Below are 15,896 nucleotides of genomic sequence, written 5' to 3' on the forward strand. Positions count from 1 at the left end.
TCGAGTCTAACGTTGTTCGGCAACGCGAGCTGAGTTATATTTCGATCCGCGACGGACGAATCCATCGCCAAGTAGCGAAGCACGCGTTATTTTCGTGAGCTGCACCGACACCGCAAAGGAATCCGCCTAGTCGACGAGGAGGACGCGTGCGAGAACAGCGGTCGAAAAGTCAGCCGGACTTAAACGAAACAATCGGTCGTGCGCGCCAGTTCGTCCCGGTTATTTTTGGACCGCGCCAGGCTGAGAATAAATCCAATGGAATCCAGCTGGTAAATTAAGAGCAATTAAAGCGGCCGAGGGGCCGGCTCGGACTTGTACGCCGTTCACGGCTTTTGTCCCCAAGATTCCTACTCGTTTTCAATGAGAAACGGGACGAGTCTCGGTGACTGGTTGCGTCGCGTTACCTAATAAACGCGGGAAACGCGAGCGTGCGGGGTCAGAGGCGGCTCGTTACGACGTCGTCCTCCTCTGCTGAGCTGCGTTGCTGTTGCGTTGCTGTTCCACGCTCTCGTTCCATATTTCAGCCGCGTTTTACACCGTCATCGTTTATTTTCGCGCGATGCTCATCGACTCGAGAGAACTCGTGCCACTTACGCAGGAGTACCGGCAGAGAGGAAAATGAACGCAAGGATCCAGCCGCGTTTCGATTATCCCGGCTATTCTATGAGCTTCATTTTCTTTCCAAAAAGCAGAAATTACGATCGAAATGTAAATAATTATATAACGAAATTTTCTGTAATTTGCTACGTTGCTTTTTGTTTCCCTTAGAAAAGTCATTCCCGCACATAACTTTTCTCTAAACCATAGAGCCTTGGCCTTTTTCCTATCTTGCGTAGCAGATCTGAATTTTGTACATGAAACTCTGAAGAACAAACTGTGCAAGCTGTAAAACACAGTATTGATGAATTGCGCGTTGCATAGACGAATCAGTTGTCTAAACTAATCGGTCCAGCGTTGATCTTTCAGTAAACCATCTTCCTATTTACATATTAGGAAAGATTAGAAAATCTTCGATTGATATTCAACGAAACGCCTTCATAGCTATACGAGCAAACAGACTATCCTCAGAGGGCCGTCCATCTTGTTCTCTAGCACGCAACGAAGCGCCGACAGTTATGTTCACCGTGTTCAGCGTCGTTCGAGCGTCGGAAGACGGTCCGGTCCGTTGCGATAAATTACCTCATCCGTCTGCGCTTCTTTTCCCCGCACATAGTCGACTTGTCGGCTGTCGTTGGCTGCACGGCTAAGCGGTCGCGCGTGCGATACCTAATCGAGCTGTCGTCCGCTTTCCCGCTGTCGTAAACATTAATCAGGCTCGCGTCGGTGCATGAAATTTCGCCAGATGCCATGACGTGCTTTCGCCCGTCCGAGACAGTTCGAATTCTGTCGCGTCTCAACAAACGACGAGCATAAAGACGAAAGAATCATTTCTATTTTCTGACCGCGGCCCTTCAGATCCGAGTCAACGATCGTGACAGAACTTACATTAATATATCGCTAATTACGTTGCATTTCTCTACAAACATCTACCGTAACTTCACATCGTTTGATATTTAATCAATCACATTTGTCTTCAAAGTTCGTGGTTACCTATATGTGCTGTCTTGGACAATAGAATAAATCTTGTAAAAATAATACTTTTAACACGTTAACACTCGTATCTCTGACATGCGAGTCTGATAAAAGCCAGGATAACCAACTCCACGTTTTGTCAATTTTACAGTGATATTTTACTACGATTGTTCAATTCTGAGAAAACATGTGATTTCTATAAGTTAATTTACCGCAAGATCACATGAACAATAGCGCAGTTATAACATTATTTATCTCCTCTACGTGTCGGGTACAGCGTATTCGCAAACCCTCGACGTTGACGCACCCGATTAATACACTTCCGCGGGAAGAAAAACCGCGGTCGATGGGTTACTCTATTCCGACCTCGATTCGACGTTCATCGAACGTCAACGTTCGAACATCTGTTGCCGTCACCTACTCCCCACATCCTGTATCCACGTTCCCCTTGATCGTAGCTGCTACGTCGAGGGACAGACAGGTGCCCGTGCCGGTCTCCTCGCCCTTCCAAGTTCCAGATCGAAGAACCTAAATTTTCCTTCTATTGCCTAACGAGCCGAGCCCACGTTCCGATTAGGGGCACGAAGTCGACCGAATTATCGAGGGGTACCGTGAAAAATCATCCCCAATTTCTTCGCCAGTTGCGCGTACGTCCATGAAGTTGCCCTTTTTCGAGGGTTGGACCTCCTTTCAGCGAAGCAAAGGCATGTCGATCGATTTTATTGCTTTTCGATATTAGTACTGTTCAATTGCTCGGTCGTTTGGCCAGAGAACTTGCGGCTGTTGTTGGTAATCCAGGGGAGAAAATCGGTGATAGATGCGGCTCTTTTAGCTAGGACGATTTTGGGGATATGACGCGTTAATGTTTGGAGAAATTGGTGGCGAGGTGGACAGATGCGGGGATGATCCAAATGCTTGAAGGTTTAATCGTCGTGAAATCGAAAGTATTTATCGAGGTATACATTTATCGATTGAGTTATAAATCAGGCTTGTAATATGTTGTAATTTCACACAAGCTACTTTTATAAGCCAAAACTTTCTTAATTTCAGTACCAGTAGCAGAATAATATTTTTACGTTAAATTCAAAGGATCTCCAAGTAACAAGAATGTCTGATCTGTTTTTCTTTCTCGTACAAAATACTTCATCGAAACGAAAGCTTCTCGAATACAAGGAGCTTACGAGAAGCATGAGAGGCTGAGCTCGCGCGAGGATAAAACTAGAGAACCGAAATCCAATGAAACAGCGAGACCAGTGTTTCGATTTCGCCGTGGCTGAAGGGAAACATTCGGGTGGCCAGAGCTTACGTTATTTTTGATTTTTCTCCGCGTAGCGTCGCTCGTCAAATGGATTCTCGGTAACGAGTTTTCTCGAGTGGCTTATCGATCGTCATAAAGAATTTTATGTTGGTTAATACCGTTTGATTTAATTCAGCACACGCCGTGAATGGCGGGGACTCCGTGATGAAACAGGGAGACCAGTTTCCCGATCATCCCGTATAGCTTGCTTTTATTCCAAAACAAACAAACGACTGAAAGTTTCAGGGAAACGCGAACCCGGCTTTATGAACCTTTCGCTTGGTCGTTCGGAAACTTCGAATCATCGACACGAACCTCTGCTTTTATTATTAAACGAAAGCGCGAACGATGCCATCGAACAACGACAAATACACAGGCAAATATTTTCATATCGTGAAATATTTCACGGCATTGTAGTATTACGCTGTTTTTTCTTCGCTAAAACACAGCCAGGTAGACGAATTATCGATTTAAAGAGAGAAGAACTTTTCATATTCGTTTGAAGTAGACTGTAGATTTTTACGTAATCTTATCGCGGCAAGCTATTACTAGTGTCGGGAAAGAGGAAGCAAACCAGACTATTAATCGCGCGCGATAAATGCAATAAGGAAATTCAATCATACGGACATTCAGGAACCGAGTAGCTGGCTGCGTTTGTCAGGAACGAATAAATAGCAACAAACTTGATAATTAATCGTGACGTGCATTAATCATTACGTTGTTTAGCTACTAGTAAATCGGGCGCACGCGTGAAAATGTTCAACCACGAACTTTGATAAATCCGGCTGTGAAACTTTGATAAAACTAAAAGCGTAATTAATCGTTTCTAAACCGCTATCTCGCTTCTGCGCTTTTCGTCCAATGATTTGTTTAGCAGTCAACTCCCGATCAACAATTCGTGGCCTCGATCAAATGTGAAAGCTAATTGCCTTGCGGTCATGAAAATTGATTTACGATTACGCACAATTGAAAATGATAATTTTTTTTATCTTGAAAGGATACTTAGAATATTTCACTTAGAAAGGTCCTTACTCTGATATCTCTGAAAGTTAAAATTCCCAAAAATAAAACCAGTTTGAAGCCGATTGCGAGTGTACGCCGAGCGTTTCATATTTTGTCACGGCTGAGCGTATTTTTCTCGGCGATATCTGGAAGGACTAAAGCGAGCAAAAACAATCGAATTGGGTCAAAGAAAGCCGTGTGGCGTGGCTGAATGAAGTTGTAGCGTGCGTAGAATCGTGGCGCGAAACGATGCAACCACCGAAGAATGAATATTCACGTGCGCGCGCGAGGAAGGACAAAGACGGCTCTCTGCAGAGCGGAGCGCAGAAACTAGACGCGTCTGCCACGGCTGCAGAGGAAGTTGCACCGATGAAGAAGGACTACGAGCAAATGAAGGTGTTCCACGACACAAAGGCGTCGCGTGTACGCACGCGTGCACCAAGGAGTTGAATAATGGGAAGCACAAGCATTCACTGTCTCCTCGCGGTCCATTGTGAGCTCGTTCGAAACGAAAAATGCAGCTTTGTGCAACCATAGATATTTCGAGAATAGTATATTCCAACTTGTACTCGCTGGTTTCTGTTAGAATAGCCTGTATTTTAGCAATGAACGAGGCATTTCGGATATTAGAATTTTAATATGAATGTATATTTTGTGCGAGGTGTTTTAGAAGAATCGCATTAAGAATGCATGCAAGGGGAAAGCGGTAGAATCGTATTAGGAACAAAAGTAAGGGGAAACGTAGAACAGTATAAGCTGTATAATTCGCGATACGATGCTGGCTACGAAACCCAGGATTTCGCGGAGCAACCGAATTCATTAACGAGACTCATTCTTGGCGCCTTCTGTCGGAAATATCCTTGTCTTACCCTCTTCAACCTGCTGTCCGTTTGTGTATACGCAACCGGTGCGGATTAAAACATCGCAATTTTCATCCCTTCAAATAAAATTTCTGCCGCATGTGTTTCGCCACATCTCCACGCCAGTCGAAAGATTATATCCCTGAATTTTCCTCAGCTTTCTCTGTCCACGGCAGTTCATACATTTTCATTTCTCCGATTGTTCGCGCATACGACTGGTTTCCTATCTTAAGAAATTACATTTCTTTAGTTCAAGAGACAATGGCCTGCTTGAAATTGTACGCCACTTATTCTCTTTTCTTTCATTAAAGATTGTATCGTGCGTTTGGAATGTCTGTGTATTCGAAAAGAAATTCACGATTTCGCAAGGTTCTGGAAACGTAAAGCGTAATAAAAAGAGGAAGTTTACACGGCTGCAAACAATTTCGCGTTCAGCTTTAGTAGCAACGCGTAAAACAGGGCATAACCCGGGCAGGGAACAAGTCGGAAGCGCGTGGGCAATATCCGCGTGGGCAGACTCGAGGAAAGTTGTCCACTACTTTACTTACTTCAGTTACCGTCTCACGGAACGCTTTAACTTCATGACTATGCAGCGAGAATATTAAATTAAGCAGTTTATAATGGAGTTTCGACTATGGCGAAAAGTCGTTCGTTTCCTTTCGCCGTCGTTTTGTTGACAATCTGGCATTTCGCGCGTTCATTCTTTTTCTCAGCAAAAGGTCACAAAAAATTCCTTCTAAAGGAACAGGAAATAGAGTGGTTTTGGCTTAAAGATCTGATACAGCAACTGAAACTATTATTCGATTGAAAGTTAAAGGAGAACCAACAAGTTCCAAGCCATAACCATTTAGATCTTGGTAAGGCTGTGAGTACAGTGGATGCGTGTTTTGATGGCTTATCGTTCTGACGAATACGTCGAAGCAAACAAACATGAAAGCTAGAGAGGAAGAACATGATAAGTAATATTTCCTATTTTTTTACAGGGAAATGTAACATGTAATACCATTATATTTATATGGCGTATGATCCAATGATCTATGACATATACGATATGCAATACGACACGTGACATACGACGCATGATCTATGTAAAGTAAATATCTAACATTTGAGAATCTGCATTTCGATCTTTAAACGTTTCATTCTTCAAGACACACAAAACGCATTCGTCGGAATTCGTATCTACCATAAACTCGGCGCCATTCGAACGAAGTTCCTTTACCCACGCTAATCAACGACCAGAAGCCTCTCTGTTTTCATCCAATATAACACAATATAACAGACGGCGAAGTTTAAGGCGCCGTTCACCGCCCACTTTGGCAGCTCCTACCTTCGTGAATCATCGAACTCACGCCTCCTCGATTTTCCCGCTTTCAGACGTTCCGGTACCGCCAAGACTGGAGGCACCCTTTGCCTCGCCACCTACCGATACCACCTACCCACCGTGTTCCAGGCAAGGCCGCTCGGTTTCACCGGAGATTCCGGAGCCCGCGTGTGCAGTTCGGCCGGAAATGCGAAAAACCACTTCGGCTCGGTACAAATAAGGCTACGCGGACACCTACACGCACGCGGCTCCCACACGGATGCCACGCGATCACACACACGTGCGTCCGTTTCCTCTCACGATCCGCGGATCCATGAATGGTTCGTGGGCTATCAATGGGCTTACGCTTGTCTACCCACACGCGTGCACCCGCTCGACTCGGTCACGTGCACGAGCCGCGGCGCGACTCTCTCTCACGCGATAGCCGTTCGTCGCGTCGTCGAAATCGCCGCGAGAGTTCATGTTCTTCTTTTTCTCACGACGAAGGTCGCGGCGCTCCCTCGATGTCTCGACCCTTTTCCACGCGAGCCACGGATGGGAAAAATTGCCGAGGCTTGGAAAAATGCGCGCGCTTGGGAATACCGCTTGTGGAATTGTTACGACGGGAGATTTTAATGGCCAGGATACGGGGAACTTGAAGTCGGTAATTGGTCGTTAGTCGTAAGGCCAATGAGTGTTTAAACGAAGTATCTGCCGTTTGATAGATTCGGGCGAGAGATTGTGCGGCGATGCTAATTGAGTATTTGTGAGAAACAACAGAAGGGTTAAATATGTAGTTTGACATAGACTGTTTTCACTGTATGATTAAATAGGTGCGGTTTCTTATAAGCGTCAGAGGTACGCGTGTGAACGCATACATCCATCACACACGGGGATTTTCTATCAATGTCAGATGCCTGTACTGCAGTCTCACGTATTAAGGAAGTATGTTTCTAAATGATTCTCAACTGTCACGCTCGATTATACGAAATCTTATCTCGAGCTAAACTGGTCAATGGGGTTTATTCCTCGAGAGATAAATATCACTGTACAATTTATTATTCGCGTTACATACCTTATCATTTGTTGAGACAATAATACGGCATAAAGGCCTTAATCTCTGTCGTAAAAACTTGCACTGATCGATACATTTTGACTATTTGTTGCAGTTATAACATAGTAAGTTATTGATTGAATTTATGCAGAGAAGATAGGAATATCGAATAGTAATCGAGTTTCCGTTCCGTAAGCGTGATTTTATTCACGTTCGTTAATTCGCTATAGCGATCGAAGGAATGAAAAATGACCGACACGGCAATCGCTATAGTGTCATTAAGCCGTTCGATATAATTGAATAAAGACACGAAATCGAATGTAGATTTCATTCGTCGTCTTAAACGGTGATATATGAGACGGTCGAAGTTGTGGAAAACGGTTAATTAAACTCGTTCCTTATCGCGGCTAGCGCAAACCGGTTGATTATTAATGACAGTTGCCTGTATCGGCTGTATCTAAATGTGCTATTAGAAACTCGCGACGTACACCTTCCTCGCGTCATACCCGCCGCCAGAAAAACCAGTCGGCAAAATCATTTCGTTGGTTACGCAGGTAGGTGTGGAACTTGCCATTATGAACGAAGCCTGTTTACTATTCTGCCTCGTTCGTAATTAAACGTGTTACCTTGTGAAATATCGTGTTGAATACCAATGATTTGTAAAATCGATCAACGACGAAACTCTGGACAAGATTGAAATTCCAGCTTAAAGATATTCGAGTTTGTGATATAATTATTCAAAAATCTATTTAAAATAGTCGACTATAATAATTCGTTGATTATAAGTGCACTGTTAAATACGCATATGCAAATTAACCAGATCGGTTAGTCAATGGCTATTTTCATAAATTCCAATCGGCGGAAACTCGGCAGCGAGTTTTCTCCAGGGAATCCGCCGCGAATTGAAGCATAGCCAGACTGGTGTAGCAGTGAGAAGTAGCTGCTCCCGAGGGAATTTATGGTTTCGACGTTTCTCACAGCAGTCACCGCAGACGCGGTCTCGCACCTGCGCGCGCGCGTTCCACGCTCGCGAGATGCGTGCACGCAAACTCGTCCGATGAAACTGGTGAGAACAAGATATTCCATAGACCCACAAAGACATTTTCTGCGTCTCTTCTCAAATCTTCTCCCAGTAATTTATCAACTTCCAAATATCTAACGAAAGGATCTGAATAATTCATTTACCACGCTAATGTTCCATTAAAACTGACCGCTTCAAACGATAGAAAATTCGCTATGCTAACAGTCAAATGATAGTCTCATTGTAGTCGGGAATATTATCGGATAGAGATTCGTGTCATGACAAGCAAGTACGTAATTCTACTTTGCAGAAAGTTCAAGGGTCTCGTTAAATAGTCTTATTACCGGCAATCCAATTTTCAAGGCGTCAAAGCATTCGTGACCATCGTGGCTGATCTATCTAACGAATCTCGACCGTGACATTTCCACGACGATCATCGCTATCGCCGTGTCGAGGACGACGATCGTTAAAGGCGACGCCGCCGTCGCGAATTCAAACAAACTCCGGAATAGCGAAACGTTTCGGAGATATTGTCTGGGTCAGTTCGAATGCACGCTGTCGCCAAGTAAACCAACTAAAAAACGCACGAACGACTTTTTGTCGCGCTGCCTCTACTTTTCTATTCGCTATAACGATTCTGGTTGAAGTGTTGAGGCGTTTTGGGGATCCTTGGGTCATGGGCGAAATTCGGAAGCGGTAATTCACAGAAAGTATCTCGTCATTTGACTCTGAAATCTGAACACGTGCGATTTTTCGTTACAAAAAGTTAACGCGATGTTGAATAAGAAGCGAAGAAAGAAAAGGAAAAGGTGCGAATTTCGAAACATCTTCTACTTTTAGAAACGTTCGGAACAATAGGAAAAAGAGCGCGGTGTTTGAAATCATTGCCGCGTTTAACACCTCTGAAAACAGCCGGCTCCGCAATAATTCAACAATGGCCGCACGAGGCTCGTGCGTTTTAATGGAATCGCCAGCGAGCCGTTTAGCCGTATTTCGTGTCTTTCACGATTAACCGTACGCGTGTCGTCGCCTCGTGAAATGGCAATTACTCAAACGGTCGTACAGGTGTGCACGCACGTAAGTGAACGCAGAAGTCTCCACGGGGTAATTAACCCATTTGCATCCACGAACGTTCTAGCGCGCGCATTAAACTGTCCATTATCACTCGCGGTCGTGCATTTCGCGATAAATGGAACGAAACGTTACCTCATCGAATCGATCCCGCAGTGAAACTCGTTTTCATAACCTTCGTCGTCAAAATTCCCATTCAAGCTTTGAACCAAGCTTTGTGTACGACAAAAATCTAACAGGAACGAAATACAACTGTCTCGCGTACAAGGAGCAGAATAAAGTAAATAACGAATAAAGCCATTGCATGCGATAGTAAAATGGAAAAATGACGTTAGTTGACACGCACGGTTCACCACGATGGATGCGTGCGCTACTTCAAAAAATCGACCAGTCCATTTATCATGTTATGACGTAGCTGAGGCATCGCGTCACGCCGTGCCACGGATCCTCATAAAAGCATGTGGTATACGGAGACGTGGACGTCTAGAACCCATACCATAGAAGATCGTAAAACCGCGAAACAAACGCGCAACGCGGGAACCAGATGGATCGTACAAAGCCGACCGCAGACGTCTTGAATGCCTACTGCGAGTGGATCTAGTTTATTCGCTTAATAAAAATGAAAGTTCTTCTATATTTAGGAGCATGGCAGTATAAAGCCGGGTAATATCCGCTGATGGAATACCGCCACGAACTCTGATCTTCCTGTTGCGCTTTATATTTGATCGTTCGTGCTTTATTGATCTCTACTCGATCGTAAATTATCGTGTTCAGGCGCATCTGCTTATCTCAACTGTTCCTTGCGATACGATCGATAATATTAAAAAGCGTAGATCGCGAATTAAAACAAAAATGGGGGCTGATAGGTGGTACAAAAGGTTTCGAAAACAGACGGTATTGAAACGTGTATTATCCGATGCGTAAGACGCATTTTAGGCGCCGGCAGTCGAGAATGACGCATTCTAGAAATTGCGTTATATTACGAACGATCTTCTCGATAGTTGCAATCACGTCGTATAAAGAATAAATGACGTGAGCCAGTATGATTGAAAATCGATATTCCAAAATTGATTCTCATTTCTCTCAATATGGAGGGTGTTAGAGCGAGGTGCGTTGTTGCCGCAGGATTTCCCGGGGAAATAAACACGCGCAAATCTGTTTGCACTCGGTCTACTAAAATTTACACGGATATAAATTTGCATATTTTATCGATGAAGCCACGAAACGAATAAATCAATTTCACGCCACATATTGTTCGGCTTACTTCGCGTCCACCGGCGGAAACAACGCATCCATAAAACAATGCAACGCGATTAAGGAAAATTCTTGCGCGATGAAACTTTCTATTTTCTGGTGCGCGGATCAACGAGTCGCTACAATGCTTATTACTTAATAAAATCGCGCGAATCACTAGAGAGGACGGAGTACGGGTTAATTTCGATCGGAGCCGGACAGAATAGAGCTGGAAATTCTCGTTAACGCGGCGTAACAATAAAATAATGCCGATCATTCGACGCGCCTATTAATTTGCTTTGAAACGAAACGAACTGTGAGCTTTTCTTGGACACAGTTCTGCCACTGCTTTCTATGTGTATAAATCTCGTTTTAAAACACAATACAAGGACCAAAAGTGGGAATGACTTTTGACGATTGCTTTTCAAAACGTACATTTGAAATACCAGAGGTCTATCCCGAGCTTGTTTTTAAGTCGAATTGAAGTGGATCGAATAAATACGTACATAGTCGAGCAAGTACGGAAATAGCCGCGAAACCTTGTGCAGTTAAACTTATCGACTTTGACGAGACTTATTCTGGGACATCATTGATCATGACTGAAATAGAAACGCTACGCGACAATTTCTATTTCCGTATCTTATCGATATCGATGTAATAATAGTGGAAATGCGTGGAACAATAGCATTTTCGTACTATGTAAAAGTAGACAACGAGCGAACACTCGAGTTTAGTTGCATGGAATGTCGGTGAAAATATTTTGCAAGCGTATTTAGCAAAATTTGTAAAATATGTACCAGGGAATTTACGAATAAAAAGGTTTGCTCGAAATTAATTTCCCTCGTTGTTGGTAAAACACAACGAAACCGGAATATTTAATCCACGGAAAGAACCAGCCGTATCGAATAGAAATGAGGAAAGAACTATCGGCGACGAGTCATCTCCAGGGGAAAGATGGAAGGCCAAATCGAGGCGGCCGGGCTGCAAGATTCTATCGTAAATTATCGACAAGCATCGCGCCGATACAATCGTTCTATTCCCATATGGCGCGACGGTGGCACAGCAGGGGGTCAGGCCTGCACTAACTTTCCAATTTTCATGAAGTTCGCCGTGACGTTTCTGCTATCCCACGATCTATCCCACACTGCGAAACGCGTTTCGTTCTGTGTCGTAGAGTTTTCGCCCCTTCGTGCGCGTAAACGCCGATTCCCCTTTCCAAATATTCGTCATCGGGTCAAAGGAGAGAAATAGAAGGAAAAAGAAAGAACCACGTCGGATAAGAGTAAAAAAGGGAAAAGTGTAGTGGAAAAAGAAGGTTACGACAGATATATCGATGGCAGCTGTCGAACAACGAGTCCTGAACGTCAGTCGAACGCCTTGACACGTGTGGAAACCTCGATCGGCCTCGATGTCCCAGCAATTTTATGGAATATGATGGTTCGTCGCGTCGGATCCTGCATAGGAAACATAATAGCGCTTAGACCTGATGGATAAAATAGGCATGACTGCGTGAGGACGAAGCGAAGTTTCGTGTTCTATAAAAGGCTGGCGAAAACGGCACGTTCCATTCCGCGTGAATCATCGCCGACCGAAAGCGGATGCTCGAAAGTTTCGCTACTGAAATCATCCTCGCGCGAGTATTCGCGAGATCGAATCGTCTACGATACGCAACATGAACCGAACTGTAGCGTGTCGAGAGGAGACACAATAAATTCAACAATTAAGCTTGTAGATAATCTGCAACAGGCGGATCCAGGATCGAATCCTCGCGTATTTTATCTGATTGCGATCGATTAAAGACAGGGAGAATTTTTCCACGTTGCACTCGTCGATTTAGAATACGACGGAGAAAATTCCTCTAAAAGCTCCCGAAAAAAGCCAACGATGGATCATCGAAGGTTTCATAGAAGCAGCGACGCAACCCTACGCAGAATCGGCATGTAACCTCGGATTTACCGAAGGAATCGTACACGAGGAACCAGAGAGAGAAGCTCTTTCTGACGAAAGGTGTACCGATGTGGGGGAACGATAAATCGACCGGTTGAATGCCAGCTACGGGGGCGGCACGACCGCCATTATTATCGTTTCTTGTTGCAGTGTCGGTGAATATGGTGGTAGGCCTGTGGCGGCTGGCTGTCCGCCGGCCACGAATGTACCCGGGGGCCGGTGCACAATGCATCGCCGAGGACAAGATGCCGACTTCGAGATAGGCAAATGTAAGGTGCCGGTGCAACGAACTAAGGGACGTCGGTCCAATCGATTTTTGCGATAGAAGCGAGACCGCGTGGAGAGAAATCGCGGAGAAATCGCGCGCACCCGCGTCTATACGCGATCGCAGGCAGAACGAGAGGACGAGCGCTGTGATCGCTCCACCAACCAGCAATTAACCGAACCAATTTCCGAACGTTTCTCCAAAGCAATCGGTACACGCTTTATTCGCGTATTAGAGGGCGAGCATTTCGGATATATGTAACAAAAGAGAGTATGTCGTTATCGAGGTATAAAACGTACGATAATCGATGTGACTCGTAAGTGGCTCAATTATCCCACTTCAACTTAAATTTCCTCCAAAACGATATTCATTTCGAAATATTAGAGAGTTGGTGAAAAATAAGTACGTATGACTGGGACGTAGGCAGGGTAGATTAACTGGCCTAAAATGGCCAAAGACTCGGTAAGGCGTAGCCGAGTGTGGGTAGGAATAAACGCGGTCGCTGGTGTTTACAACGCGACGAAACGCATTCGAAACGATCCCATCGAACGTGTGGGAGAAACATCCTGTGGCTTTGTACAGTCGATACGTACTTGACTCCAGGCAGCTTGAAACGGTAGTTTTTCGATGCGGTTTCGCGCGAAAAAGTCGCAGCAAGTTACGTGCCAAGCGTCGAGTGGGAGGTATAGAAAGAGAGAAACGGATCGTCGCGACAATGCCACCGGAAATTGACGTTTCCATTGCATAATGGCGGACTTCCGCTTCCTCGCGAGGAATGACTCCGTCCGGCTTGTCACTTTTATAATGGCCTTTAAAAACATGAATGGAGTCGGAGCCGCGCGAGTACGCGCGCGTTTGGGCGGACGTGGTCACTAACACACCGCGTGTCCCCTTAACGTTTCAACGTTACCGACACGTTTCTGTCAGCAATCAGAAGGAGGAACGTTGATCACTCACGGTGGGCGATCGACTTCTACGTCGATCGTTACAGGACACGACACGTAGAATCTGGATTTTTTCGTTTCGAAAGCCATGATGCAATCGACTTACGTGTATACAATAGCTAATCACGGCACGTGTCTAACTTTAGACGTGATGTTTTAGAGTTGTGAATGGCATACAGGCGCACGAAATGTCATTCGAGCCAAATCAAGTGTTTCATTAAATATGCTGTAAATGAAGATGTTACGTAGCGAGGTAGAGACACGCTTCAAACATCGATACGATTCGATGTAACGTAATGAACGAGCCAAAACGAATTTTATTAATTTAATATATTTTCCTTATCTGTCATAATTCGCAAACAATCCACAAGCTAACCTTAACATTCCTGTCTGTAAAGAATCGTACAGAATCGTAACATTAACCACGATCGTCCCTTCATCTTCGAAAAATTATTAGGATTCGCTTAAAACGACATTCTAGTTGGCTGCTAATAAAGGTATTGAAACTTTTACATATACTATCCATTATGTTCACTATTCTATAGCATTCTATGGCATTCTTACTGCATCAGAATACCGGTATGTACATATACTTCACTGTATCTAGCGGTCGACCCGAACCGTCCATCGGACCGAGACGCTTCGACGAGAACTTCCGCGTAGGCGATTGAGTGGAGCGCGTGGGAAACGCGGTATGCTTTTCGAGGAAAGTCGAGGTCGAGCCCCTTGGGGAAAAGTCGACTCGATTCTAGGTCAATCGCAGCCTGCATGTGTATACTGGTCGACCTGACGACACGATGCTCTTTGTGTAGTCTCTCGTACCACTTATATCGTATATGATCGTTTTATAAAATAGGGAAACAGAGAGTACGGTGTAATAGAGCATATTGTATAGAACGAGATATTTTCTCTATTTTATATCGTTTCTCATAGAACGCAAGGATTTATCGATTGAAAATATTGGTAAATACGATTTCTTTTCACGAGAATGTTTCGAATAGAAGATCATGCAAGAAGCTATCGTACCAATGTAACGAGATATTTGTCAGAGGAATTCCCGTTCTAACGTAGAAACGGGAAAAGTATATTTCGCTCGTGAGAAGTCGCCATCTGTTTTTTCCCTGAACCGTTTCAACGAACTTTGATACGAACCGTGTGAATGTTAGTAAAATGGTACCCGTGGCTTCTCTCCTATCGCACGATCTAATAGATCCACTTCGGTAACATGCGGGCGAGGAGTCGAACAAACAACAGTGATCCTTCGTGTATTCTCTTCACTGTGTACTCTTGTAAAGGGCTTCTACGCCGGCAATTATTTTTCGTTCAAATCGCTCCATCTTCCACTAGGACAACCTTCCAAAGAGAACTCGATTGAGTCGAATCCATATCCAAACTGTCGGACAATGGATGAATCGTACGAAGAGTATGCAATACACAGAACATAATATCTGACGTTTATAATTTAGGATGTTTTCAAAGAGAAACGAACATCTACACCTGCTATTTTCATTTGGAATACGATTCTTTATGTAATCGTATTTTTCCATCATTCCATCATTGAAAAATTTCGTAAGTTTAAAGAAACTACACGTAAGAGGTCGCTGTTTTGAAAGTTCAGTGTCCCGATTTGTTTCCGGGGGTTCGCCAAAGATCTCAATGCAAGCGCTACACGACGATGAGAACCGTATTAAGTACGAGGAGTGGCACGACGCAACGCAAGGGCTAAACGAGAGCAGTTTAGGCGATTGGTTTGTGCTCGAAGCGGGATAAATTGAGAGCAGGGCATCAGGAGACCGGGAGATTTCTTCTAGACTGGGTGGCGTGATGGTTTCCAGGGTGTCACCGAGCCATTCATAGGCCGTCGTGCCGCCTCAAGTGATATACAAAAGCAACCGCCGCGACTCTCCACTACTGGCCACTCATAATAAGGAAGTACTAACAATGCTAGGAACTTTTTTCGTCACCGCGTCGCCGTGCCGATTCTCAAGCTGTTGCGCGATACTTCGTGCCTGTATCTTTCTCTCTTTCTCCTCTCAGTCTCTTCGCACGACTGTTTAAACCGACGCGCACGCCTGGCTACGATCGCAGAGAAATTGCCGGAGAAAGCGGCTGATGCTTTTTTGCGGATCGCGCGTGATCCCGCTCTGCGTAGGAAGACGGAACTATCGATCGATGAATGAAACGGCATCGAGGAACAATTAAATCGTCGATAATAGCTAGGAACGTTCGATCCTTTTTTTTTTTTTTTTTTTTTTTTTTTAGAGCAACGCGAGAACTCTATGGGGACAAAGTCGGAGATGGCAGATACGTAGAACCCGGAAAGTCAC

The 15,896-nt window shown here is 44.5% G+C and overlaps 1 protein-coding gene across 4 annotated transcripts in view; it reads right to left on the bottom strand.

The window, feature by feature from the left end:
- The window catches only part of LOC100644761 (3-phosphoinositide-dependent protein kinase 1), a 404,120-nt gene that overhangs the window by 213,096 nt on the left and 175,128 nt on the right, over positions 1 to 15,896 (bottom strand). The window lies entirely within an intron of this gene.

The sequence above is a fragment of the Bombus terrestris genome, chromosome 7 (assembly GCF_910591885.1).
Source record: "Bombus terrestris chromosome 7, iyBomTerr1.2, whole genome shotgun sequence".
In the NCBI taxonomy this organism is placed as follows: Eukaryota; Metazoa; Arthropoda; class Insecta; order Hymenoptera; family Apidae; genus Bombus; species Bombus terrestris.